General features: G+C 47.4%; 1 long non-coding RNA gene across 1 annotated transcript in view; it reads right to left on the bottom strand.

The window, feature by feature from the left end:
* Positions 1-27,176, bottom strand: part of LOC122104594 — a 47,680-nt gene that overhangs the window by 8,732 nt on the left and 11,772 nt on the right. Inside the window, exons 2-4 of the long non-coding RNA XR_006146956.1 lie at positions 6,143-6,420; positions 4,779-4,888; positions 698-775 (exon numbers count right to left, since the gene is read on the bottom strand). This is a non-coding gene — a long non-coding RNA (uncharacterized LOC122104594). The remainder of the gene's footprint in view (positions 1-697; positions 776-4,778; positions 4,889-6,142; positions 6,421-27,176) is intronic.

Genomic DNA, 27,176 nt, shown 5'->3' with positions numbered 1-27,176 from the left:
GGAATAAGTGGAAAACCCTGATGCTTGGGAAGCTTCAGGACACTTCTTGCAACCCAGGAATGGGATTCCCACAGTGGCAGGTGGGCACCAAGCAGGCCAAAGCTGGGCAGGCCTGGCACCAACCCTAGTGGCGATGGAGGTGCCAGCTCTTACCCCGCCAGCCGGCCTGCCAGCTGGGGAAGCTTAATTAGAATTCCTCAGCCCTCCAACCCATTTCCTTCCTGGAGAACAGGGCAGCTAATGGTCCCTGTTGCCTGCTGCCAGCGTGAGGTGGGCTGAGCTGGTGGCTTCAGGCCAGGCTGGGGGTGGGGTGACCTCTAAAAGCCCAGGAAGTATGCCTCTCCCCTGCCTGGAGTAGGGAGAAGCCCCCGATGTGACCCAAAGTTTCCCCAAGTCAGAGACCATCTGCCTGTCTATCCATCCTATCCATTCCCCCAAGGCGTGGAGAGTGTGGATAGACAGACACAGGCTGTGGGAAGCGTCAGTGATTAATGGGTGATGAAAACCAGACTCTGGCAGGGTGGGGGTGGGAACAGAAAGGCAGAGAGAGGCTGTCTGTTTTATGCTTGGCTCAGCTTTGAGTCCATAACCCAGGGGAGGAGAGAAGAGGCAGCTGAGGGCAGGGCCTAGCCTAGGCCTCAAAGCCCCAGCTCAAGGAGAGGCCCCAGTTCATGGATGTCACCCCTGCCCCTGGTACCTCCTTTGGCCTCTGCCCCAGGAAAGGAGTCCCTGAAGGAACCATCTGTGCTCCCAACTCTCAGGGTCTTCTCCTCCTCTGCAGGTAAAAAGATAAAACACAGTCATACAAACCATCACCCACCATCTTCCTCCTAGCGTTCCTCTGAACCCTTAAGCCCCAAACTCATAGGAACACTCTTGGTGGCCTGCCTACAAACCTCTGTCCCCAGGATCTTGCCCAGCCCAGCCTTCACCTTGGGAACTCTGAAAATTTCAGTTTAAATAAAGCAGATTTTTGGGGGCTGGGAAGGTGGCTCAGTGGTAGAGCGCTTGCCTTGCATGCCTGAGGCCCTGGGTTTGATTCCTCAGCACCACATAAGCAAAAAGAAAAAAAGCCGGAAGTGGCGCTGTGGCTCAAGTGGTAGAGCGCTAGCCTTGAGCTGAAGAGCTAAGGGACAGCGCCCAGGCCCAGAGTTCAGGCCCCACAACCGGACCCAAAAGAAAAAAGCAGATTTTTCCCTCTGGAGAGATCTTGGCAGGAAAAAAAAAAAAACAAACCAAACCTGAGAGCTAAGATCAAACTTCTAAGGCTACAAATGACAGTCAAGAGAGATCTAGGCAGGAGGGAGGCCTGCACAGGGACACCTATCAATCCTCTAGACAGATGCCTGCAGGGACCTGGTTCCCGGCCTCCTCCCCTGTTAGAGGAATGCCACATGGGCCTGCCTCTCAGTGCCCCGGGATAGCATCCTGTCAGCCCTGGGTGACCCTCTCTCCTGAACACTGTTATCCAGAGGTTTCTCTGTTCTCTCCCTCCCCCAGGGTCCTGGAATCCAGCCAAAAAGAGCCTGAAAAAAGGGAACTGTGCTACAGATAGAGGAAGTCGCTTTGGGGGAAAGGGGGAGAACACAAAGGCAAATTTTGCTGACTGAAGACTTTTGCTGCACATTGATCAGACCAATCTGTCATGAAAATCAAAATTATTTTCAGCTTGTATGTGTGTGTGCATGCATATATATATGTATGTATATATATATATATATATATATATATATATATATATTTCTGTTGCTCATTGTGGTGCACACTTGTAATCCCAGCACTCAAGGTGCTGAAGTATGAAGATGAAGAAGTTCAAAGCTAGCCTGGTCCTCATCGTGATACTCTATCTCAGAATTATCATCAGCTGGGCACTGATGGCTCACTTAGTGATTCATGCATGTAATCCTAGGTACTGAGGAGGCTGTGATCCCAGGATTGTGGTCCAAAGTCAGCCCAGGCAGGAAAGGCCATGAGACTTGCCTCCAATTAATCTCTCTCTCTCTCTCACACACACACACACACACACACACACACACACACACACACGCTGGAAGTGAAGCTATGGCTCAAGTGGTAGAGCACTAGCCTTGAAGGAAAAAGCTAAGCGTTAAGTGCACAGGCTCTGAGTTCAAGCCCCAGTACTAGCATGTGTGCACACGCACACAAATCATCATCATCCAAGGTAGATCCAGTGTGGTAAGGCAGGGCAATAGTATCAGTTACTTCTTCCTGCCTACAGGTACCTTATATGTGTTCATTGACTTACACATCTTAGAAAATGTCTATCTGGAGAAACAGAGGCTTTGAACACCACCCCCTCACCACCCTACTCCACCTCTCCTTAATCCCAGCATCCCCCAGGGGTAGGTGGCAGAGCTGAGATCCCACATCTGGCAGACACAAACCTTCTACTTTCTGAAACCCCACCCTGCTAGGGGATGGGAAGAGAGAACCAGCCACCATCTGGGAAGAATTAGAGATGTTGAGCAGAGGCCTGATGTGGGAATGAGAAAACCTTCATTAGGGCCTTTTAATCAGTAAAACAGAGACATAACCTTCCTTCTTGCAGACAGTTCTAGACTCCCAAGAGGTACCTGACTATGTGCCCAGCAAATGGTTCGGGAAGTGAACAGACACATTTTAACATCCCGTCCTGTGCAGAGATTGCTTTTGGCTGAGGCTGAAGAGGGAGGTGAACTTTACTGTGCCTTGGATCCCAGTTCCTGGGTCTTGCCTTAACAGAGCCCAGACTTGTCATCTGAGAGCAAGGAGGAGGCTGAGGTCACTGCCCTTCTCCTGTTTCTGCTCAGTGTCGCTCCTCCCTGGGGAGGTGGCAGGGCTGGGGCAGCTTCGCACCCTGCAGGCTGAAGCTGCTTGAGGGAGGTAGAGAATGAAAGAAAGAAAGAAAGAAAGAAAGAAAGAAAGAAAGAAAGAAAGAAAGAAAGAAAGAAAGAAAGAAAGAAAGAAAGAAAGAAAGAAAGAAAGAAAGAAAGAAAGAAAGAAAGAAAAGAAAGAGAGAGAAAGGAAGAAAGAGAGAAAGGAAGGAAGGAAGGAAGAGAAATGGGGCAGGGGAGGTGGTGGAAGGGTATGTTATGTACTATGTATCACAAAGAAACCTCCTCTTACTACAAAATCTATGCTAATTCAAAAATAAAGTAATTTTAAAAAATGAGGAATGTAGCCTGGCACTGGTGTCTCATTCCTGTAATCCTAGCCACTCAGGAGGCTGAGATCTGATGGCAGATGTTCAAAACCAACCCAGGCAGGAAAGTCCATGAGACTTTTGTTTCCAATGAACCACCAAAAAAAACCCACAAGTGGAACCATGGATCAAGTAGTAGAGCACTAGCCTTAAAAATAAAAGCCAAGCAAGAGGACCCAGGCCCTGAGTTCAAAATTCAGTACACACACACACACACACACACACACACACAAAGATGAGGAAGAAGGAGGAAGAAAAGAAGAAGAAGAGGGGAGGGGAAGAGGAGGGGAGAGGAGGGGAGAGGAGAGGAGAGGAGGCTGAGCATGTGGTCTATTGGGAAATGAAATGCTGCTACTGACCTTGTATTGTCCACATACACACCTTATACCCTTGCATGTGTGCTCGCGCACGTGCGTGCGTGCACACGCACACGCACACACACACACACACACACACACACACACCATACACCAGACAGAATGTGCACTCCTCCTGGCCCATGGCTAGAGAGGCCAAGAGTCACCACGCCACACACTTCTGTCCCTGACGTCCGGGCACCTCCCTCAGCTGATCTCTAGGGGTTTACTGGGGCCAGCCTTGATCTCTTGTCATTATGTGCCTGAATTTAGGCCCATGTTCTCGCCCACAGGGACCCACCCACTTCCTCTTGGGAGTCCAGCCGAGGACAGTGTGGTTTGAAGAACGTTCTAATCCCAGCCCCAAAGCTCCAAGAGAGAAAATGACTAAAAGCCCTGGAATGCAGAGTCACCACTTCCAGCAAAGCATTCTGAGCGAAACGTACAACACACGGCTGCAGGAGGAGCAGGGAACCCCCAAGGGACAGGACCGAGAGGGGGAGCTGTGAGCAGAGCACTCAGGGTTTCCGCCCTCGGCCATCCCTCTCCTCCCCTCCCCTTCAGGAATGAGCCCAACACACCAACCATGTGTTTCCAGGCTCTTATTCCAAACAGCCCAAAGCCTGGCTCTTTTCCATACTCACCAGCTCATAGGCTCTCCCAGACCCCACCAGCCAGCCACCATGCCCTCCCAAGAGCACATTGTCAACTCAGCCCTTGCCAAGCCTGGCAGTGCCAGCCAGTTCAGGCCAAATGAGATGATATGGCTGCCCATGGCTGCTCCAGGGATGAGGAGCAAGTCTCACAGACAGCAAAAGGTCCGCAGTTAGGGAATTCCTGAAGCTCACTCCAGTGTGAAGGAGGCCACGCTGTGTCAAATGCACATGTAGTCACATGCACATGCCGTGAGCTTCTGCATACCAACACCCCAACTAAAGGACTCACAGCACATTTTCAGTGCCCAGAAGGTTCCCTGAGGCCCCCTTTCAAGGCATTATCCATTTCCCTCCAGGTTACCATGCTTATAAATTTCTCTCATTAGCAATTAATTTTGCCTGGTTTTGAACTTTGTTTATATGGAATCACAACAGTCTGTGTACTTGTGATTGGCTGATTTCACTCATGATCAGGCCCATGAGATTCACCCATGTTGCAGACACACCAATAGCCTTCCTGCACGTAGTATGCACCAGGTGCTATAGAGCTAGTGGGACGCTTACTTTTGGCAATATAGACTTGATACAGAGCCCATTTTCTTGAGGTTGGTTGGTTAATCATGGCCACAACTCAGGAGCACCAGGCCTCGGAGAAGTCCTAGAAAAGAAAAGGCCTGGAAAGAAAAGAATTAAGTCATTCGTTCATTGAGTTAACCAATCTTGATTGAATATCTGCTGTCTGCCAAGCCCTGTGCTACACACTTATTTTTTGATCATCTACTGTTATGCAACAAACCACCACAAAAATGCACTGACTTACACTGAACCAATAACTATATCAACATGTATTATCTCTCATAATTTTATACGTTGACTGTGCAAATTCATCCACTGCCCTCCCTGGGGTCTCTCACGAAGCTACAGCCAGATGGCAGTGGGAATGCAGATCTAGGGAGCTTGACTAGGCTCAAGAGCCCTGAGAGGCTCCTCTGGGATCTGAGAACTGTGGGGATTCCCTCTCCAACACATTCTCAGAGCCGCTCTCTCCCCACATGGTTTTTCCAGGTCTCTCCTCCATGTGAAATCCCCCAGAAGAATAATCATACTTCAGGGCTCCTTAGGGTACAAAAAGCATCTATGCCTTATTGAAAGCTCAGACTTAGCCATGTTCTGTTGGATAAGGCAAGTCACAGGCCTAGTCCAGTTGTGGGGGTGGGGAAGCGGTGGCGGGGAGGGGGAGAGGGGGGGGAGAAGAGGGAGGAATTCTACAAATGAGTGAGTATCAGGAGGTATGGTTCCCAACCCAAAAATAATAATTCTTTTTTCTTTCATTTATTTAACAAATATTCAGTGTCATGGATGCAGGTTCCTTCTTAGCCAGAGTACACAAATTAAATGCCACTTCTGTTTGATTCCCAGGGTGACAACCACTGAGAGGCCCTGTCAAGGATAAGTAACATTCACCAAGTGGTTACTACATCCAGTCACCAGATTTGGTGCTTTTAAAGATTTCACAAACTTTTCGAACTCATGATCCCTTGATTTACTTTCTAAGATAGATCTGATCTTAGTTCTATTATATAGACAAGAACACTTTTGCTTAAAGAGATTGTCTAACCAGGCGCTGGTGGCTCACACCTGTAATCCTAGCTACTCAGGAGGCTGAGATCTGAGGATCATGGTTCAAAGCCCAGCCGGGGCAGGAAAGACCGTGAGACTCTTATCTCCAATAAACCACCAGAAAACTGGAAGTGACGCTGTAGCTCAGGTGGCAGAGCGCTCACCTTGAGCTGAAGAGCTGAGGGACAGTGCCCAAGCCCAGAGTTCAAGCCCCATGACCAACAAGAGAGAGAGAGAGAGAGAGATTGTCTATTGCTTAATAACAAGCCAAAGCTTATTAGCTTAAAAAAACAATAGTCATGTCTTACCATTCATGGTTTCTGTGGTCAGCTGGGAAATCCTGGGTTGCAGGGGGAGGTCTCTTGAGGTTGGAGTAAGACTATGAATGAAGCTGGGTCACATTAGAGACATCTTCACGCACATGTCTGTGGCTGAGCATAGAGGACGTAGGCACGGCAGGGTTAGAACAGCTGGGTTTCCTTGGGCCTCTGTCTCTGTGCAGTCTCTTCAAACAAAGCTCTTCAACATGACAGCTCCATAGTACCCAGACTCCTAACAGGACAACTCAGGATCCAAAACCATGGGCCTTGAGGAGATGGAGACACAAGACAGAGCCTGTCACCTTTTCTGATCCAGACTTGGACGTCATGGAGTGTCATTTCCTACCACATTCTATATGTTAAAAAAGATTACAAAGGCCTGCCCAGGTACAGGGGATGGTGACATCAATTTCATTTCTTTCAGTGTGTGTGTGTGTGTGTGTGTGTGTGTGTGTGTGTGTGTGCACATGCCTGCCAGTAATACTGGGGCTTCAACTCAAGGCCTTGTGTACTCATTTGTCTTTTTTTGCTCAAAGTTGGCATTCTACCACTTGAGCCACAGCTCTACTTCTGGCTTTTCTGCTAGTTAGGTGTAGATAAGAATTTCACAAACTTTCCTGTCTTGGCTGGCTTCAAACCTCAGATCTCAGCCTCCTGATTGGCTAGGATTACAGGTGTGAGCCACAGGCACTGGGTCCAATCCCATTTCTTGATAGGAAATGTGTTGGTCAATACAAAACATTTTTAAAGCCACCACAGTTTATCCTCTGAACATAAATTATTTCTATTGCTCTTACATGAAAAATATACTCACTTCCTTCTAAGGATCCTCTCCCCCCACCATACATACATACACACATGCACAACACACACACACACATCTATCATAGCATCGGGTAAGGCCAGGAGTCTAGGATCGCATCATCTAAACCATCCAGGTGTGAAGCGTATTCCTCTGATATGATTCTTCAGGCACCTTCACTCTATTCTTTATTTAAAAAACTAAGGGCCAAGTCACCTGCTTTTTATATACCCCCACAATACAGGGGGTCAAAACAACAGAGTCCATCCCTTATGAGTCAAGGGGAGCACATGGCAGGCACTGAAGCATAGCAATTTTGAAATCCCTCCAGGCACACATTTGTGGATTAGAGCTCCCTGCTACTGTCTAGGACTGAGGTCCCATGGCTCTAGTCTTTGTCTCTGGGCTCTGGATTCCCTTTTCTGACTCATCTTCCTTTTCTATAAAATATGGTTGGGGTTTACAACTGAGTGGTTTGTTTTTTGTTTTGTTTTGCTTGTTTCCTTCCCCCAGAGTTTTTTTTTTGGGGGGGGGGGTCCTAAGACCTCTTTTCATTTTGTACTAGACCATTCCTTTTAGTCTAAGTTGATGTGCTGCAGACAATATAATTCTATGTATAGCTTTGTGGGTTTTCTATGGGTCCTATTGGGGTTAACTTCATTAGTCAAAGGCTATACCCACAAATCTCATCAAGATGAGCTGTTCTCTACCCTAAGCTTCTTGAGGAAGCTATTCTGGGACAATTCCCTTCAGATTGTTAGAAGCCCTCCTGCTTAATGAAGGGAAGCTGGGAAGCATGCTCTTGAAATATTTAAAGGGCCTTTGTCTATCTGAAAGATTTTATGAGCCATTAGTTCTTTCTGAGGTTTTGACAAAGGGTCTCATCATTTCACTTCGGGTTTTATCTTTGTCCCGAAGTCCTTTCATACTCTGAGAATATTTTCCCATTTATGGAGACTATGCATAAGAAGCAGATTTATTTTCAAACCCAGCAAATCCTTGGCTCTTTTACATTTTTCTGTAACTTTTTCTTGTAAGTTCATTTCCTTTTGAATTCATCTTTTTCTGTCCTTGTTATATGCAACTAAAATAATCCAATTAACACTTCTAGAAGTCTGCTTAAAAATCCCTTTAGTCCAACCCATTAATTCCCTAGGCACATTTTCTATTGTTTATATCACTTCAAGTGACCATGTGGCTAAAACTTTCTTCTACAACCTAAAGTCCCTTTTCTCTTGCTTCTAATACATTTTCCTCACTTTCCTGTAAACTCTTGCCTGCAGCATATCCTTGAAGGTCATCTGGTTTCTAGTGATAATAATAACAGCAACAACAACAATACCTTTAAAACCTTTATCATTGCCAGCAAAGTCTTGACTGGAATAACATTTTTTTTGGTACTACTAGGACTTGAACTCTGGGGTCTTGGTGCATTTTCTGCTCAAGGCTGGCATTCAACCACATGTAACAAAGCTCTACTTCTGGCTTTTTGGTGATTAATTGGAGATAGAGTTTCCTGCCCAGGATAGCTTCGAACCATGAGCCCCAGAGCAGCCTCCTGAGTGGCTAGGATTATAGATGTGAGCCACACTTCATTTTTGGAACAATACCAGAATGTCAGGAAATCAGCTAGCACATGAGTGGTGGGCAGGCAGGGGAGCCATGAATGGTTATACAGTCTGTGTACTTGCACAAAGGAGCCTGGCCATGAAAAGAGGCAAAGTGAGGCCTGACACCCAACTTCACATTCCACTGGCCAAACCGTCCTTCCTGATGAGAGGCTGTGTCTGCCAAAAGGGAAGAACAGCATTTTGTAATTTTCCCAGAAAGGGGGGATCTCTTTTTCTAACATAATAAAGATAGCATATTATTAGCAGCAGTACTAGTGACAGCTAGAAGATAATAGAATGGCAACCTATTCCATAAGACAAAGTCAATAGAAATTGACTCTGACAAATAATAATATTAATAAATTTATTAAATTTCAAGAAAATGTTGAACAATTGAAAGGCCAGAGCCATGGCAGATTCAAGCGTATGGAGCCAATCACTACACCATTCCTACTAAAGCAACCCCACCAGCAGCAATCAGCTCTGCCTCAGTTCAAAATTGCCAAATCTTGAGAGAAAGAATTAGATTGGTCCCTCATGGTTCTGATGCTCTCTCCACACCAATGAGCTGCATGTAGGGCTGAAAACAGTCTAGACCTTGGATTTAGATGTTGAACCCATCAACCATTGGTGTCAAGGTGGGTCCCAGAAATAAAGGTCACAGTTGTGTACTGCATAGCTCTCTAAGATGTGCCTACAGCAGTTGCTTACATTTGTCTAGGATTGTTGTCTTTAAGAAGGCCAGTGTTCATAGATCTGATCTTTCCACCATCCTGGGAGGTTAATCTGATCCAACCAAACAGAAACAAAATTCTTATGGGTTTTCTTCCTTCTTATTTCTCCCTCTATACAGCAAGCAGTGATATTTGCCAGTCACCAAAGATCTTGCTTGTCAATGCTTTTAGCATTGCTTTTAGCATTTAACACCTCTACTGATGCTGAGTTAATTCTAGTCTTTTAGCTTTTAGCATTAATAGAAAGTCAAAGTTGGGTGTTGTTGGCTCACACCTATAATCCTACTTATTCAGGAAGCTTAGATCTAAGGATTGGGGTTCAAAACCAGCACAGGTAGGAAAGTCTGTGAGGCTCTTCAATTAACCAGTAAAAAGCTGGAAGTTAAATAGTGGCTCAAGTGGTAAAGTGCCAGCCTTGAGTGAAAAAAGCTAAGGGAAAGTGCCCAGGCTCTGAGTTCAAGTCCCAGGACTGGAATGCTTGTGTGTGTGTGTGCACATGTGCACATGTGCGTGCACGCACACACACACACACACAAATAGTCAAATTCTTCATATTCTCCTTTTTGGGACTGTCATTGAAGACTGTCAGAGTATTCAGAGGTTAGTTTATACCACCTTGATTAGCAACTTCTTAAAAGTTTTAAGCTTATGATATATTCAAAATGTATACAAAATGAATGAATAGAACCCATATAGCTGCTCCCTGTATTCTCAATAGATATTCATATTCACTATCTGAGCCACAGCTCCACTTCCGGTTTCAGGTTAATTGGACACAGAGCCTCATGAAATTTCCTACTTAGGCTGGCTTCAAACTTCCTTTTTTGTTTTTTTGTTTTTTTTGTCGGTCTCATAGGGCTTGAACTCAGGACCCGGGTGCTGTCCCTAAGCTTTTTTGTTCAAGGCTAGCACTCTATCACTTTGATACACAGTGCCACCTCTGGTTTTCTGGTGGCTAATTAGAGATAAGAGTCTGAGGGACTTTCCTGCCAGAGCTGGCTTTGAACTGTGAACATCAGATCTCAGCCTCCTGAGTGGCTAGGATTATAGGTGCCAGCCACCATCACCCAGCTCAAACCTCCATCTTTGGATATCAACCTTCTGAGTTGCCTAGTTTAGGATTACAGGCATATGCCACTGGTGCTCAGTAATCCTAGTGTTCCTGTTACTCTTCCCATTCATCCTGAAAGGCCATTGAAGGGAAAAACCATAGTTTGTTCTCTTGGTAACCCTTGCTCAAGACCGGGCCCAAAGTAAATGGGAGCAGGAAACAGGAAGTTAAATGTTGGTTACTTTAGGCTCTGTTCCCTCTGTTTTAAGGACAAGCTACTTTTCAATAAACATTTAACATGCCAAGTTCTTAGAGGGTCAAAGAGGACTACACCAGCTCTCTGGTGTGTGTGTGTGTGTGTGTGTGTGTGTGTGTGTGTGTGTGTGTGTGTGTGTGTGTGCGTGTGTGTTTGTGTATGCATACACATGCCAGTCCCAGGGGTTGAACTCAAGGCCTGGGTGCTGTCCTATAGCTTTAATATGCTCAAAAACCAGCTCTCTACCACTTGAGCCACAGCTCCACTATTGGCTTTGAGTGGTAAATTGGATATTAGAGTCTCTTGGCCTTTTCTGCCCCGGCTGTCTTTGAACAGCAGTCCTATAAATCTTAACTTTCTAAGTAAGGATTACTCATTACTCAGAACCACCAGAGCCTTGCTATCTGTCCTTTTTATGGGGGAATGTTACATCTAAACATGAAACTAGAGGGCAAAGGGGAAGGTACAAAGTCCTGGACAGGATCCTGGGTCCAGAAGAGGAACCTCCAGTTCAGTGTATAGATATTGAGTACACAGGCATAGGGGTGGGAGGGCACTCAGCAAAGGTGACATCCAACCTAAACCTGAAAGAGAAGAGTTAAGTTGAGAACTGAGATGAGAGAAGTATTTTAACCTTGAGAGGATGCAAGAAATAATGTATGCAATCCAGTTGTTATAGTTTCATAGAAAATTAGCAAACTATCAGCATAAAACAAGCATTTGTTATCATTGGAATCCAGGCAAGGTACCAGGAAGGCTTTGTCTCTGTTCTCTGCATTCTGGGATCTTGATTAGAAGCACTGAGGGCTGGGGCTTAGGGTGTCTTGAAGACTCATTCACCCACAGATCTGATGGCTAGACTGGCTATAAATTGGGGACCTCAGTTTCCCCTCCACATAGGTCTCTCCATGCAGGTCATTTGGATTCCTCCATAGTATGTTGCCAAAGAAGACAGAGGTAGATGTAAGCTATTTCCTTTCTTTAGATTAACATAAAAAACCAGGCACCATTCACAACTATAACCCTAGCTAGTTGGAAGGCTGAGATCTGAGAATCAAGATTCAGAGCCAATTTGAGCAGACAAGTCAAGAGACTCTTACATTCAAGCAACCAGCAAAACACTATAAACAGGTGTGAGTCAAGTGGTAGAGAACTAGCCTTGAGCAAAAAAGTCAAATGAGAGCACAATGCCTGAGTTCAAGACCCAGTACTGGTACCTAGAAAAATAAATTGGGGGCTAGGAAGGTGGCTCAGTGGTAGAGCACTTGCCTTGCAGGCATGAGGCCCTGGGTTTGATTCCTCAGCACCACATAAGCAAAAAGAAAAAGCCGGAAGTGGCGCTGTGGCTCAAGTGGTAGAGCGCTAGCCTTGAGCTGAAGAGCTGAGGGACAGCGCTCAGGCCCAGAGTTCAGGCCCCATGACCGGACCCCCCCCCCAAAAAAAAAAGAAAAAAAAAAGAAAAAGAAATTGGTATTTTTTTAAATCATCAGTTCTCAGACAGGCATGGTGAATTCCTGTAATCCCAACACTGAGGAGAGTAAGACATGAGAATCACAAATTTGAGGCCAGTTTGAGCTACATAGAGAATTTAAAGTCAGTCAATGTTACGTAGCAAGACCCTATCTCCATAAAACAACAGGCTTTGCCCAGTTCCAGTGAGAGAAAACACAGAGCCCTTCTCTCAGTGGGAGGAACGAGAGTATAGGAAAGAGAGTATAGGTTGGTATGTCTGTCTTTGGAGAAGACGTCATAGTTTGTATGAAGGGAAGGGATAAAAGTGGGTGGACAGGATTCCACCATTGCTGGAGTGCAACGCACAAGTTGAGGGCAGTCATGTACAAGGCTACAAAGGTATGTAGAGCTAGAGTCTGAAGTCCTATGAACCACAGTTGGGAGATGTTTATAGACACAGGAAGACTTTGTTTCAGAGGTTTGGCTTTTTTGTTCATGCTTGTGTTTGTTTTGAACAGGTTCTTGCTATGTAACCCAGGTTAGCCTCAAACTCATGATCCACCTGTTTCAGCCTCTTCAGTGATGTGATTATAGGCATATACTACTACATCTGCCAACAAAGGACTTTGGAACTACCAGATTCCTGTCACCTCATTCCTCCATCATTTAGCATCCCCTCTGTGTTTGATTAGAAAATCCCAAAGGCCCTCCTCAGCTGGCTGAAGCAGAGAGACTTTTGAGGTTGGCCTGTAAACTTAAAAGTCAAAATAAGTAGTCCCCTGCTCCTTGCCCCTGTCCCTGTGTGTGTATATACACACACCTGAAACTGGCTAGGCCACACTGCTCAGAGCAGAGTCCATGGCTACTGCTACTTTGGTGACAAGACAGGACTCTTCAAAGGTCTGTTCCAATTGAGCCTGGACAGAGGCAGGCCATGATTCTCACACACACAGGCCCACCAAGCAAAGCCTAAAGGAACAGCATGACATCAAAAAGAAAGCATTTATTTAGAGGTCAAGAGTCCTGTGTTTTCCTCCTGCCTCTGCCCAACCAACTGTGGGCCTCTGAGAGGCCATTTTCCCTGCTGGACCTTTCTGACAAAGGAAAGAATTGGATGCGAAGTTTTTCTAAGTATAGTCCTCACAGTTCATACATTAAAACCACTCAGAAACAAAAACAAATAAACCTGCACTAGAACCGTTAACTTAAAAAGAATGATGAATGGGGTGCCAGTGGCTCACATCTGTAATCCTGGCTACTCTGGAGGCTGAGATCTGAGGATTGTTCTTCAAAGAAAAGTTCATGAGACTCAAATCCATCAAGTAGCAAAAAACTGGAAGTAGACCTGTGGTCAATTGGTAGAGTGCTAGCCATGAGCAAGAAAATCTCATAGACAGTGCTCAGTCTCTGAGTTCAAGCCCCAGGATTGGCACAAAACAAAATAAAAAAAGACTGATGATATTGAATGCTGACAAGGATGTAGAGCAATTGGAATGTTCATACATTTCTGGTGGGGATGTAAAATTGCATAGCATGTAGATAGCTAAGAAAGGAAGAACCAGCATTTTCCCTTAAAACTAATAGCTTCCTATTATAATGACCTAGCAATTCCACTCCTATATATTTACCCAAAATATATAAACACACATGTTCTCACAAAAGAGTTGTACAAAATGATCATAGCAGGTTTATTTTTAATAGCCCCCAATTGGAAACACTCAAGTGTCCATCAACAGAGAAATTATTTAATAAAAAAAGCAAACTCCCAGGTGGCTGTGGCTCACACATATAATTCTAGCTACTTAGGAGACTGAGATCTGGAGGATGATAGTTCAAAGCAAGCCTAGACAGAAAAATCCAGGAGATTCCTTTTGCAAACCAATGAAAAACAGGGCTGGAAATGTTGCTCAAGTGGTAGAATACCAGGCAAGCCAGTGAGCCCAAGTTCAAGTCCCATTACTGCCATGGAGAGAGAAAGAGAGAGAGAGAGAGAGAGAGAGAGAACGCAAACTATGAATGCACATATTATGTATAAACTTCAAAAACATTATGCTGAATGGAACAATGCTGTGTATATTGTATGACTCCATTTATCATGAACTCCAAAACCAGATGAAACTTAAGGGATAATGTCAAGTTTTGGGAACAGTCGTGTCTGGGAAGGCCAGGTAGGGCCCAGAGACTGGAAAAGGGCTCAGAACTTTTTTCAGGGATGTGATTTTTCTATATCTTGATGAAATGAAGGTATATACATTTGTCAAAGTAGACACATAAGACCTGTGCATCTAGACTGCTCAAGATTCATCATTCCAGGGTGATACTGTCTCAAAAGAAATGTACTCATTACCTGACCTATGTAACAGAAACCATGGTGTACAACACCTTTATAATAACAAGAAAAAAATAAATAAAATTTTCTAAGAAAATCCATCCTTCCAGGCTCCGGAGGTCCACTGAGTCAGGGAGTTCTTTGGGTGGGACTCAGGAATGAACACTCAGAACCGGCTCTAGAAGAGACTTGTAGCCCAGGGTGACACCCGCTCATCTCTCTCCCATTTCTCCCCCACCCCACCCTGGGTGCCCCCACTATCCACGATCCCCCGCCCTTCAACTCTTAGCTCACCCCTCCTCTCCCCAAGCCCCCAAGCCCTCTGCCCAGTCGCCCCTGGCAACCCAGAAAGAGTTTGGGAATCCTCAAAGTGCAGCCGCCCGGGGAGGGGCGGTGCGCAGTGTCAGGGAGACAAGGGCAAATACCAAATGAGGGGTAATTGCCGGGATTCTGATGCGCGGCCCTTTTGTGCGCTGGCGCGGAGGGAACGGCGGCCGCGCTCCCAAGCCCGGGCCTTTCAGGCGCGCAGGGCGGGCCGAGGGGACGGGCTCCCGCGCTCCGCGGCGCATAATTAATCGGGCTTCACAGGGCCGGGGACAAAGGGGCCCATTCACCCCGCCGCTCCCCCCACACCCACCCCGGGATATTGTTATTTCTAAAAACTGCAGCCAGCTGGGCCGCAGGACAACGCCAGCTCGGTAGGAGAATGAGCCGACCCGCGGGGCCAGGAGACAGGGAGCTCTGTCTCCAGCCCTGCGCGGGATGACAGCAGCCAGGGAGCCCGGCAGGGGTGGACCAGGCCCGGGAGGAGGGGGGGAGGTCCTTGTCTAAAGTCTGGGCCACTCCTCAGAAAGCCTCGTGATTTCCTTGGGGGTCCCCAGGAACGCGTCATGAGATGATTGGAGAAGCTGGCTCCTAGGGGAAGAAATTATGTGTCCATCCTGCCTGGCCCAAGCCACCTGGATGGATGCCCTGGGCCATCCTGGATGATGAACCAAGAGAATGACCTAGCCAGAGATCCACCTGGCCCAGGGCCTCCCCAACATCGGGGGGGGGGGGTAGGGGAGGGGGAAGGAAATGTGTCCAAGAATAAACACCTGGGTCTGCAGAACCTGCAGTTAGCCAGGGGCTTTTATTGGGCTTCCACTGGGGACCACCTGGGGCTTGGCCTCACATCACAGCCCTTCTCCCCTAGATCCAGGTCCTTAACACGGCAGCCCACGTGTCTGTATTTCCATAAACTCTCCAAGCACCTCAGAAGCCCTCCAAGCCTTGATTTACCACTCAGGAAGGCCTGGGACTATGGCTCAGGTAGGTACCTGCTCAGCATCTCAGTTTTCCCGTGAGAGGCTAGGTCCATGGAGGTAAACTGAGTCACCCAAGGTCACAGAATGAGGCTGAAACTGGACCCTAAAGCACAAAAGCAAATCAGAAGAACACAGAGACTGCTAGAAAAAGAGGCCCAGGCTTCCCTTCCTCCCCCCAACGTTTCTCTGACTGCAGAGGCCTGATCCCAACTTCCTCTATCTTGGCCTTTCCTTACAGTGAGACTGGTTGGTTAAATGCTGCCCAGTATCTTCTGCACATTGGGGGTATTCTCCTATCTGCTTCATCAGAGGCATCATTGAGGACAAGGCCTGGAGGCCCTGGCTTTGTATCAGCCTCAAGGCCCAGCCCAGCTCCAGACAAGTCTGGCTGATGGGAGTAGCATCCTACAGCTCCGAGGAGCAAGGCCTGTAGACAGCATTCCTTTTCAAAGTCCTGTGCCCTCTCCAGGCCCAACATAGGCCCAGATCCCAGTTTGGCAAGAACAAGCTTCATCTTTCCCACTGAACCCAAGGATTGGGCACCCATCCATTCTTCCTCCCAAAGCCGAGAGCAGTTGTGAAGAGCCGCCATAGATTTCCAAAACCTCAGCATGCTGAACACTTCCCAGAATAAGCAGCAGCATTTCCAAAACCCTCGCCATCCCAGCCCATCTTGCCGAGACATTCTGTCCTTCAGCTGTACTCTGGAAAATGTTCTTTTAGCCTAAAACAGCCAGTCCTGAGCAGGACCACAGGCTTCAAAAGCCTGAGCACACCATAGACCCTCGCTCCTCCTGGCGAGTCAGGGACAGGGCAGGAAGCCTCCTGTGTTTGTAGAGGAGCCCAGACTGGCTTCCAAGGCTCACAGAGGGTGCCCCAGCAAGTTTATTTCTGCTTTCACCACACCATGCTAAATGCTGGAAAGCCAACATCGTGCCACATTCACATCTGTGGGTGGTAAAATGCACAGAAAACTCCAGAAGAACAAAGTAGAGGAAAACAAAGTGAAAGAAAGTTCAGCCAAGGCCCTGCCAGGCCTCTGAGGGGGCAGAGCAGCTGTCCAGTAGTAATGAGCAGACTCAAGCATAGTCCTGAAGTCAGCACAGTTTCCTAGGGACCCTGGGACTTAGGCAGCCCCATAATGGCCAAGGCAGAAAGATCATCTAGCTAAATACTGGTAAAGATGCGTTAAGGCCTAGAATTATCCATGGCCGTTTGGAAATGAGCAGAAAGGATCCTAAACCATTTGAAAGTGAGCAACTGAAAGAAAGGAAAAAAAAAAAAACACTAAAAGAATATCCTTGAAAATATACACTGAAGTATTTAAGGGTTAAAGGGCAAGACATCTCTGATGTTTTCTCCAATACTTTCATAAGTATAAATAATTGGTGGATCGGGGAAAGGACATACAGGAATTCCTTGTAATGTTTCATAACTTCTCTCGTTTGAAAGCTATGAGCACGTGCACATGCGAACACACCCATCATCACATCAATATTCCAACTCCTGTACCCAGAGATGGGACCAACTCTCCTGTTATTCCCATGCACTTCCACTCATAACCATCTGAGACTGGATTCTATGATGGCAATAGGTGAAGCCAAGTTGGTCTGAAGGTCCTTAGGGCAAGGCCTGTGTTGTTTATCTCTGAAGCCCATTGCAGCTAGCACTGTGCTTTCTAAATAGTGGACATTTCCCACACCTAGAATTCAGTAACTTTCTGTGAAGGTTTCCAGATTGCAGTGAGGGACAAGGAGAAGTGGATGGCCAGTGGACAATGAAGGAACCAAGAAAGATGGCAGAGGATTTGCTAGGACACATTGATCAGGCTCGCTGAGAGTTGCACTTCTGACCTTAGATGTTCAGAACCAATGTAGACTCCCTCCCCTCTTAACTCCCATGCTCAGAGCAGGTCCCTCTAGCTGCTGATTCTCCCAGGTCACAGAGAAAAGCAGTGGCACCATCTGTGTGGCTGGTGTGACATGGGCAGTACTGGGTTACGTCTTTTTCTCCTGTAGCTTTGCTCAAGTGTGTTCTTCCCCTTCCCCTTCCCTTTTCCCTTCCCCTTCCCCTTCCCTTTCCCCTTCCCCTTCCCCCTTTCCCTTCCCCCTTCCTTTTCTTAACTCACAACCTGGGTGCTGTCCTTAGCTTTTTTGCTCCTGGCTAGCCCTCCACCACTGGAGCCACATGCCTCTTCTGGCTTTTCAGTAGTTAATTGGAAATAAGAGTCTTATGGACTTTCCTGCCCAGGCTGACTATGAACCCTGATCCTCAGATACTGGCCTCTTGAGTAGCTAAGAGTACAGGTGTGAACTACCAGTGCCTGGAAGTAAGCGACAAACATCTATTGTGTATAAGCCACTCACTCTAGTATTTTGTAGTGACCACAGGAACAGATTAAGATAGCAGAGATCTGGACACACTTTGGGGAAATGTTTCCTGCAAGCCCCTACTTCAGGCTGGGCATCTGAACTCCTTTGCCTTTCAACACCTCTCCCATCTCTCTGTCTCCTTGCAGGCAACCACACCTGGGCCTCTGGGGCCGCTGGCATGCTCTCAGCACATTAAATCTTTACTTCCAGTGTAAGAACAAGCCAGACCTCCAGGCTTTGAACTTTCTCCTTCCCTTTTCCCCTTCTCTTTCTCCTTCCCCCTCATTCTGCCTCACCTCCATTTCCAGCCCTAAGAACTTCCGAAGTGACAACATGTGGGCCCAAATCAAACTCTTGTCTTCAGGCCCCTGCTGGCATCCCTCTTGGATTGCCTGCCTTCTTCCCCAATTCCCCCATCCAGACGCCCTCCTCCCTCTCACCCCCGCCATTCCTCTTCGTGAACAACTTTCTAAATACAGCCAAACTTCCCCTTTTGATCCACAGGGCCTATAAAACAGCTGCAGAAGGTCAGCAGCTCTGCGAAAGTTTTCTTGCAGAGTTTGGCTGAGACCCACAACCCCTAGCCCTAGTCACTGCTTCCCTTCTAGACTCTGGAAGACTGATAGCAAACAGTGGTAGGACCTAGTCTCCCTAAAGCTCAATGGAATCTAAAGGGAACTCACCGTGAGTCTCCAGCCAAACAAGGTGGTAGGAGCCAGCCAGCCCATGCCTGGCTTTCATCTGATCCTGCCTGGCACTGGGGGAACCTCAGGAGATCCACTAGCCCCCTCCACACAAAGACCTCTCATTTGTGGAATGAAGAATTAGCTTGGTTGGTTTTCCTGGCTCCTTCCAGGTCTAAAACTTCACAGCTGGGTCACTCCTGCCCAGTGATTCAGGGAAGGGCATGTCCAGAAGCATCTAGCTGCCTGAATATTGTGCAGGGTAGAGCCAGCGTCTACGGGATGGCACTCAGTTCTACCTGCAATATTCTGCCTTCAGTAACCAGTGGCAGTAAACAGAGCAGAGTGACTCAGGAAGGCTTCACAGACTCCAGCCCCAGTTCACTCCACATTACAGAAACTGGAATCAAGGCCTGAGGCCTGGGATCCCAGGTGATCCTGACTTAATGCTTAGGGGTAAAAGCATTGTGGAAAAAATCCCAGAGGTTGAAGATGCTGCCATAAGCCTGAGGTGACACATTGTGTCCCACATTTAGGAGGAGCTCAGAGCTCATCAGGGGTGAGTGAGGATGGCTGGATTAAGACCAAGTATTTGGGGGGCTGGAAAGGTGGCTCAGTGGTAGAGTGCTTGCCTTGTATGCATGAGGCCCTGGGTTCAATTCCTCAGCACCACATAAGCAGAAAAAAAGCCTGAAGTGGCACTCTGGCTCAAGTGGTAGAGTGCTAGCCTTGAGCTAAAGAGCTGAGGGACAGTGCCCAAGCCCAGAGTTCAAGCCCCATGACCGACCAAAAAAATAAAGACCAAGTATTTGCCATCAACTATGGAAGCCCAGATGCCCTGCTCTGAGGATGTGGTATAGAGCCTCCCCTCAGAGTACCAGCCCCTTGCTCTGCCCACTCACTCCAGGGACTAAAGCCTTCCCATAGATCTCCAGGGCAGGCAGCCCCAACCTCATGTTTGAAAACCAGAAGCCAAGTTCTGCCAGTCAGGAGGCCTCTAGTTAGTTCCAGTTGTGGAGGGCTTTGTGTAAACTGAGATAACAAAAATAGAGAACAGAGAGCAAAGCTGGGCAGAATGCAGTGAAGGAGAAAAAGACAAGAGAAAAGGGAAGGACCTGAGGTCAGAGAGTCATGTGAATGGCATTTAGGCAGCAAAACCCTCTCTTCTGTCCCCTCCCTCCCTCTCCATCCGTCATCCCCTGGGCCTCGATAAAAGGTGCTCCCTTGCTAGGGCCTAGGGCACAGAGGATGCCGCTGTTCCCAGAAGCCCAGGACAGAAAGTCTAAATGCAGAAATTTGCTATCTCTGAGCTTATGGGTCCCTGAAACAGAACTAGCAAAGACACCACACACACACACACACACACACACACACACACACACACACACACACACACACACACACACACACACACACACACACACACACACACACACACACACACACACCTGTTCTCATTAGAACCTGGGTCTACCAGACTTTCAAGTGAAATCACTTGATCACTCCTAAACCAAAGGAAATGTTAAGTCCAACTCCTAAGATACTGGGCATCCCACCAAGGAGTTCCAGATGCTGCTGCTGCTGACGAGCTTTTGTGACCCTGAGGGCCACTTCCCTCCCCTCTGCTCCCCTCCTGGGCATCAGGGCTGGAGTTATCTGCCTCTGGTGAAGTCATACTCAGAGAATGGAGGCCACTGTAGCAAGGATCAAGGGCTCCGCCACTAACTAGCACTGAGTGTACGAAGACCTCCAACTCTGCACCTATTTTGGCACCTATAAAGTGAGACTCAGCAGATGGCTTACAGCAAGGGAGAAAACAGCACAAGCCTAAGACAATGTAGGCACATATCTAGACAAAGTAGGATGAGGATGAGAGGGATGGATGGCGATTTCTAACATGGACGCCATCATTCCCTTCCAGACATTTGGCAATGTCTGGATATTCTTTCAGCATTCCTATATTCCTATATGGAGAGACCAAGGGTGCTAATCATGACATCATACAATGCCCTAGACAAGCCCCCAGGAAGAGCTATCCAACCCAAAATGTCAGTGATGCTGAGGTGGAGGAGCCCTGGTCTCGATGATGGATAAACAGATAGATAAAGGGGCTTGGCTAGTGCAATGATATTTATGTTAATTTTTTTAGAATAAAAAATTATTTTTTAGAAAGGCCAGGCAGGTCGGGTGCTGGTGGCTCATGTTTATAATCCTATCTACTCAGGAGGCTGGGATCTAAGGATCGTGGTTCAAAGCCAGCCTAAGCAGGAAAGTCATGAGACTCTATCTCCAATAAACTACTCAGAAAAAGCTGGAAGTGATGCTGTGGCTCAAGTGGTAGAGCACTAGGCTTGAGGCTCAGAGACAGTGCCCAGGCCCTGAGAGACCCAAGCCCCAGGATCAGATAAAAAAAAAAAAGGAGGGGGCCCTGGGAAGGTGGCTCATAGAGCGCTTGCCTTGCATGAGTGAGGCCCTGGGTTCGATTCCTCAGCACCACATAAGCAAAAAGAAAAAAGCCCGAAGTGGCACTGTGGCTCAAGTGGTAGAGTGCTAGCCTTGAGCTGAAGAGCTGAGGGACAGCGCCCAGGCCCAGAGTTCAGGTCCCACGACCGGACCCAAAAAACAATAACAAAAACACAAAACAAAACAAAAAAGGCTAGGCAGCCAGGAACCACTGGCTTACTCCTGTAATCCTAACTACTTAGGAGGCTGAGATATGGGGATGGTGGTTTGAAGCCAGCCTTAGCAGGAAAGTTTGTGAAACTCATATCCCAGTTAAACACCAAAGAAGCCAGAAGTGGAGCTATGGATCAAGTGGAAGAATACTAGCCTTGAATAACAACAACAACAACAACAACAACAACAACAACAACAACTCAGGAATTGCACCCAGGTCCTGAGTTCCAAGCTAGTACAAAAAAAAATAGAAAATTTTAAACATATATACATCTATATAAATATGTATATGTTTAAATATGTATATATTTACATATGTGTATATGTTTAAATTTTAAATATATAAAAATATATTTATAAATTATATATATATATATAGAAAGAGAGAGAGAGACAGGAAAGACACAGAGACAGAAAAGAGACAGTGACAGAGAGTTACCCATGCATTGGTGATTCATGCCTGTAATCCTATTCAGGAGCCTGAGACCAGGAGGACCAAGATTGAAAGCTAGCCCAAGCAGAAAAGTTCTTGAGAGTTTACTTCCAGTTAACCAGCAAGTAGCTGGACTGGAGGTGTGGTTCAAGTGGTAGGGTGATAGCCAGAGGCAAACTTGAGGCCCTGAGCTCAAACTTCAGTACCACCAGAAAAAAAAAAAAAGTGTTGGGAAAATGATGAAAATGTACCATGAGCGGAGGGATAACTAAAAGAATTACAATAATAATGGTTCTGAAAAGACACACTGCAGAGGGTCCTGTTACCATTCCCTGCTCCCTCATACTGGGATCTGAGGTTGGCCCTGTCTGCTTACTGTAGTGCAGGCTGTGGGCCTTGGGCCAGAAAGGCCCTGAGCTTACCCAGAGGAGGAGCATCACAGCAGGCAGCCCAACAAACATGTACCCACATCTAGAGGATCTGGAGGATGGAGGGGAGGGGCATGTGAGAGAGAGAAAGTGGGAGGGGGTGACTGGGTGACAGAGACTAGACTAGGGTGGGCGCAAAGAGGAAGAGAAAGGGACGGTGCAAGTTTCGGTGTTTCACAACATTACAAAAATACACAGAGAGCCTAGAGGCCACAGGGAGCAGTTCAAATTGAGAAATACTCTGCTTCTCTTTTCAGATTCATGGAAAATTCTCTTCAGTGAACTCTGGGTCCAGGGAAGCCGGTTCTCTCCCCATCCCTGTCCAAGTGGCCAAGAAAGAGGACCTCAGCCCCCAGCCACCGGGCCTGGCTGCACTGTTACCCTCTGCTTGTCTCCCATCACCCACTCTACCCGCCACCTGTCCCAGCACAGGGAGTCTTTGTTTCATGACTCCCACACTTGGCCCCACCAAGGTCCACCAGGCCAAGTGACTGTGAAGACACATCTAAAACTAGAACTATAGGCCGCATGCTGGTGGCTTACGCCTGTAATCTTAGCTACTCCGGAGGCCATGATATGAGGACTGCAGTTCAAAGCCAGCTGGGGCAGGAAAAGATCATGAGATTTCTGATCTTCAGTTAACTACCAAAAAGCTAGAAGTAGAGCTGTGGCTCAAGTGATAGAGTACCAGTCTTAAGAAAGAAAGAAAAGGGGGGGAGGGCTGGGAAGGTGGCTCAGTGGTAGAGCGCTTGCCTTGCATGCCTGAGGCCCTGGGTTCGACTCCTCAGCACCACATAAGCAAAAAGAAAAAAGCCGGAAGTGGCGCTGTGGCTCAAGTGGTAGAGTGCTAGCCTTGAGCTGAGGAGCTGAGGGACAGTGCCCAGGCCCAGAGTTCAGGCCCCACGACCGGACCCAAAAAAAAAAAAAAAGCTTAGGAACAGTGCCCAGGACCCTGAGTTCAAGCCCCAGAAACAGCACCAAAAACAAAACAACAACAAAAAGTTCCTTTTTTTTTTTGGTCAGTCATGGGGCTTGAACTCTGGGCCTGGGCCCTGTCCCTGAGCTCTTCAGCTCAAGGCAAGTGCTCTACCACTGAGTCACAGTGCCATTTCCAGTTTTCTGGTGGTTAATTGGAGATAAGAGTCTCACCGACTTTGCTGCCCGGGCTGGCTTTGAATTGAGATCCTCAGATCTCAGCCTCCTGAGTAGCTAGGCGTGAGCCACTGATGCCTGGCTAAAAGTTCAACGTTGTGAGGCAGTTATCTGGAAAGAAATGACAGACCAAGAGCTTAGGGTCTTAAGCCTCGAACCCAAATTTGACTCTAAGCTATTGGCAACCTAGGTAAAGTGGGAGCTGACACGAGTCTCATGAATCACATGAATGACCCATACATCAGAAATCCACCCACTTGTCTGCACATACAGCTTTGCTAGAAAAATCCAGAGAGTCTAATATGTCTTCAGCTCATGGTTTTTATAGAAGACATTAGTTGAGAGGGGGATAGCAGAACTAGAGCACCCCACAATCAGTGCTACCACAGGATCTTCCCGTGCCTTTCCATGAAGTACCCATCATACAGCAGAGACAATAAAGATTCTGTGGTGACTAAGTAATGTGATCCAAAAACGACTCCATTTCGTGAGAGTCTGACTCTGTTCAGGGATAAGTCTCATTTGCAGGAATGGAAGGAATGCGTGGCCTTTAAATAACCCCCATGAACTTTATTTCTCTCAACTGAGCTTTTGATAAAACTCAGGCAGCGGGAGGCAGTTGGGGGTTGTAAGTGCTGACAAGGGTCTGGCAGGCACACCCAGGCAAGGGGTGAGGATGGAGCCATGGGTCTTTAGGCTTGAACTCAGGGCCTGGGTGCTATCCCTGAGCTACTTTACTCAAGCCTAATGTTCTACTACTTTAGCCACAGCTCTCCACTATCTGCTCTTTGATGGTTCATTGGAGATAGTCTCATAGATTTGCCTGCTCAGCATGGCTTTGAACTGCAATCATCAGATCTTAGCCTCCTGAGTAGTTAGGATTACAACAGCAAGCCACCAGCATCAGGCCAGGATTGCATAATTTGCTCTGACTGGGCTGAAAGGCTGGCAGAAGTAGGACCAAGAGTAGGAACTGGCAAAGGACACTCGCCTGTGCCCAGTGCTAGGAGCCCCACCACACTGTAGGACTACTGATTATTCTCATCAATGGATGATCCTGGTAGGATGACATTCCCTGGCTAATTTTCACAGCCAGGCTCTCAGGCCAATGCAATGGCTGTGCTCATTTTATAGACAAGAAAACTGGGGATCAGAAGACTCAGCTGTAGCATAGCTAGAAAGAGCAGATGCCAGGCTGCTCACTCACATCTGTCTGATTCCAAGTTCACACATTTTCACACACTGCTATCCTGTGAGACCTTACCCCATGGGACAGCTAAAAGCTGTGGAAAGTGAAAAGGCAATTAATTTGTGGCATGAGACAACAGGACTCAGAACTCTTAAGAAAATGTAATCCATGGACTGGGAATGGTAGAGCGCTTGCCTTGCATGCATGAGGCCCTAGGTTCAATTCCTCAGCACTACATAAGCAGAAAAAGCTGGGAGTGGCTCTGTGGCTCAAGTGGTAGAGCGCTAGCATTGAGCTGAAGAGCTGAGGGACAGCGCCAAGGCCCAGAGTTCAGGCCCATGACTGACAAAAAAGAAAATGTAATCCAAAAGTACACCAATATGCTATTACTGTGTGGAAGACGTGGGGCTTAGGGAAGGCTGTGAATGAAGGCTTCTCAAAAGTCAGGCCTGGCTAGTGGCTCACACCTGTAATCCTAGCTGCTCAGGAGTCTGAAATCTATGATGTTCAGTTCAAAGCCAGCCTGGGCAGGAAAGTCCATGAGACTTTTTTTTTTTTTTGTCAGTTGTGGGGCCTGAACTCTGGGCCTGGGCACTGTCCCTCAACTCTTCAGCTCAAGGCTAGCACTCTACCACTTGAGCCAGAGTACCACTTCCAGCTTTTCCTGCTTATATGGTACTGAGGAATTGAACGTAGGGCCTCGTGCATGCAAGGCAAGCACTCTACCACTGAGCCACCATCCCAGCCCATGCATTAGACTCTTATCTCCAATGAATCACCAAAAAAGCCAGAAGTATAGGTGTGGTGCAAGTGGTAGAGCATCAACTTTGAGTGAAAAAGCTAAAAAACAGCACCAGGCCTTGAGTTCAAGCCCTAGTACTACACACACACACACACACACACACACACACACACACACACACACACACACACACACACACACACACAAAGTCAGGCCTGCTGGTTTGTGAATATGAGTTGTATCCAAGTTTCTATAAAAGTCAGGAGACAGAGAATGTTTCAGGGAAGGGCCAGATTAAGCCAAGGAATAGGACAGTGGGTGAAGGACACCCCAAAATCAATCTCAAGACACTCCCCCTGAGTTCTTTCCATACAGCAAGCCATGCAGAACTCAACATCTCTACCCAAATACAAGGCCAGGCTAGCCAGGGCCAGGAACATAAGCTAGACACAGGCATGTGTGCATCCTATCACTTCCCTGGGAAACCAGTGACAAGTATCCCATTAGAGACAGAACTAAACCCAGGAAATTGCCCTTGGTTGAGCTCCTCAGTACGTCACGGCAGGGCCAGGCGCTCCTAGAACTCTCTCCAAGTTTGTAACACCCAAGTCTCATCTCCTATGATGGATACACAAAGTTCTCTTGAGGAAGGAGACCACAGGAAGACTTTCCACACTACATCTGGCCAAGTCTTCTAAGCCTGTTTGCACAAAACTTGGGCTCAGCCCCATGGAAGTTGGTGGCTCAGGACCCAGGCTCTGCAGACAGGCAGTCCCTGGGCCAGCCAGGAGGGAAAGGAGAACAGTCAGGCCCAGCTCGTGCCCTCAAGGAACCTGTCAGGTATAAAACAGGCCAGAGAAGAACATACCTCCGTGTATCTTCCTAAGTCCCATCTAGAAAGCTGATAAGGAAAGAAGAAAGCAAGAGAGACAAAATGATGCAAAGTCTAACCACCACCTATACTCACCCACTGCTGATACCACCATCTCTGGCCAAAGTTGGTGCAGTGGTCCTGGGCACACAGACCTGCTCACTTCAGGGACCCTGCACCCGTTATTCATTTCTCTCTTCCTGAAGTATTCTTGGTCTTCAGCATCTTCATGCCTTTGACTCAGCTATCCGTGCTCAAGGAGGCTTTCTCTTCACTGAGACCACCCAGCCCATGCAGTTTCAATGGGTGAAAACAAAACAGGAGACTTTGCCCACTAACTCCTCACAGCTCATTCTTGTTCTCTTTCTTTTCTTTTTTTTGGCTTGAACTCAGGGCCAGGGAGCTGTCCTTGAGCTTTTGTGCTCAAGACTAGCACTGCTTGAGCTACAGCTCCACTTCCAGCTTTTTGATCATCAATTGGAGATAAGAAGAGACTCATGGACTTTCCTGCCCCCGCCTGGCTTCTAACTGCAATCCTCAGAAATCAGCCTCCTGAGTAGCTAGGATTATGGGCCTGAGCCACTGGCATCTGACCTCACAGCCTGTTCTTAAGGACAAGTTTCCCAGTGGTCTTACCAAGGATGTTTCAATAACCCATAAGAGTTCTACCTGTCACCAGCCAGGGTACTGGAAGTAAGCCCAACTTACTTCCCCCAGGACTGCCTGCCTACTCCCTCCTCAGAAGAGCATGCATGGCCTTTCCTTACCTGCTTCTCCATGATGGCCAAGAGGCCTGGGCCCAAAAGAACCCCAGAAGGCAGCCTGGTACAGCCTGGACAGGTCCAGTCAGAGGTGTCCCTTTTTACCAGGCTCAGGAGTCCAATATTCAGAATGTAGAAACCAGCTGAGGCTGGTAAAAAGGGTCAGTTGGTAGA

This window comes from Dipodomys spectabilis, unplaced genomic scaffold (genome assembly GCF_019054845.1).
Source record: "Dipodomys spectabilis isolate Male_0828 unplaced genomic scaffold, ASM1905484v1 ptg000026l, whole genome shotgun sequence".
Classification (NCBI taxonomy): Eukaryota; Metazoa; Chordata; class Mammalia; order Rodentia; family Heteromyidae; genus Dipodomys; species Dipodomys spectabilis.
The sequence above is the reverse complement of the archived record's forward strand: the minus strand, read 5'-3'. Positions and strand labels throughout refer to the sequence as shown.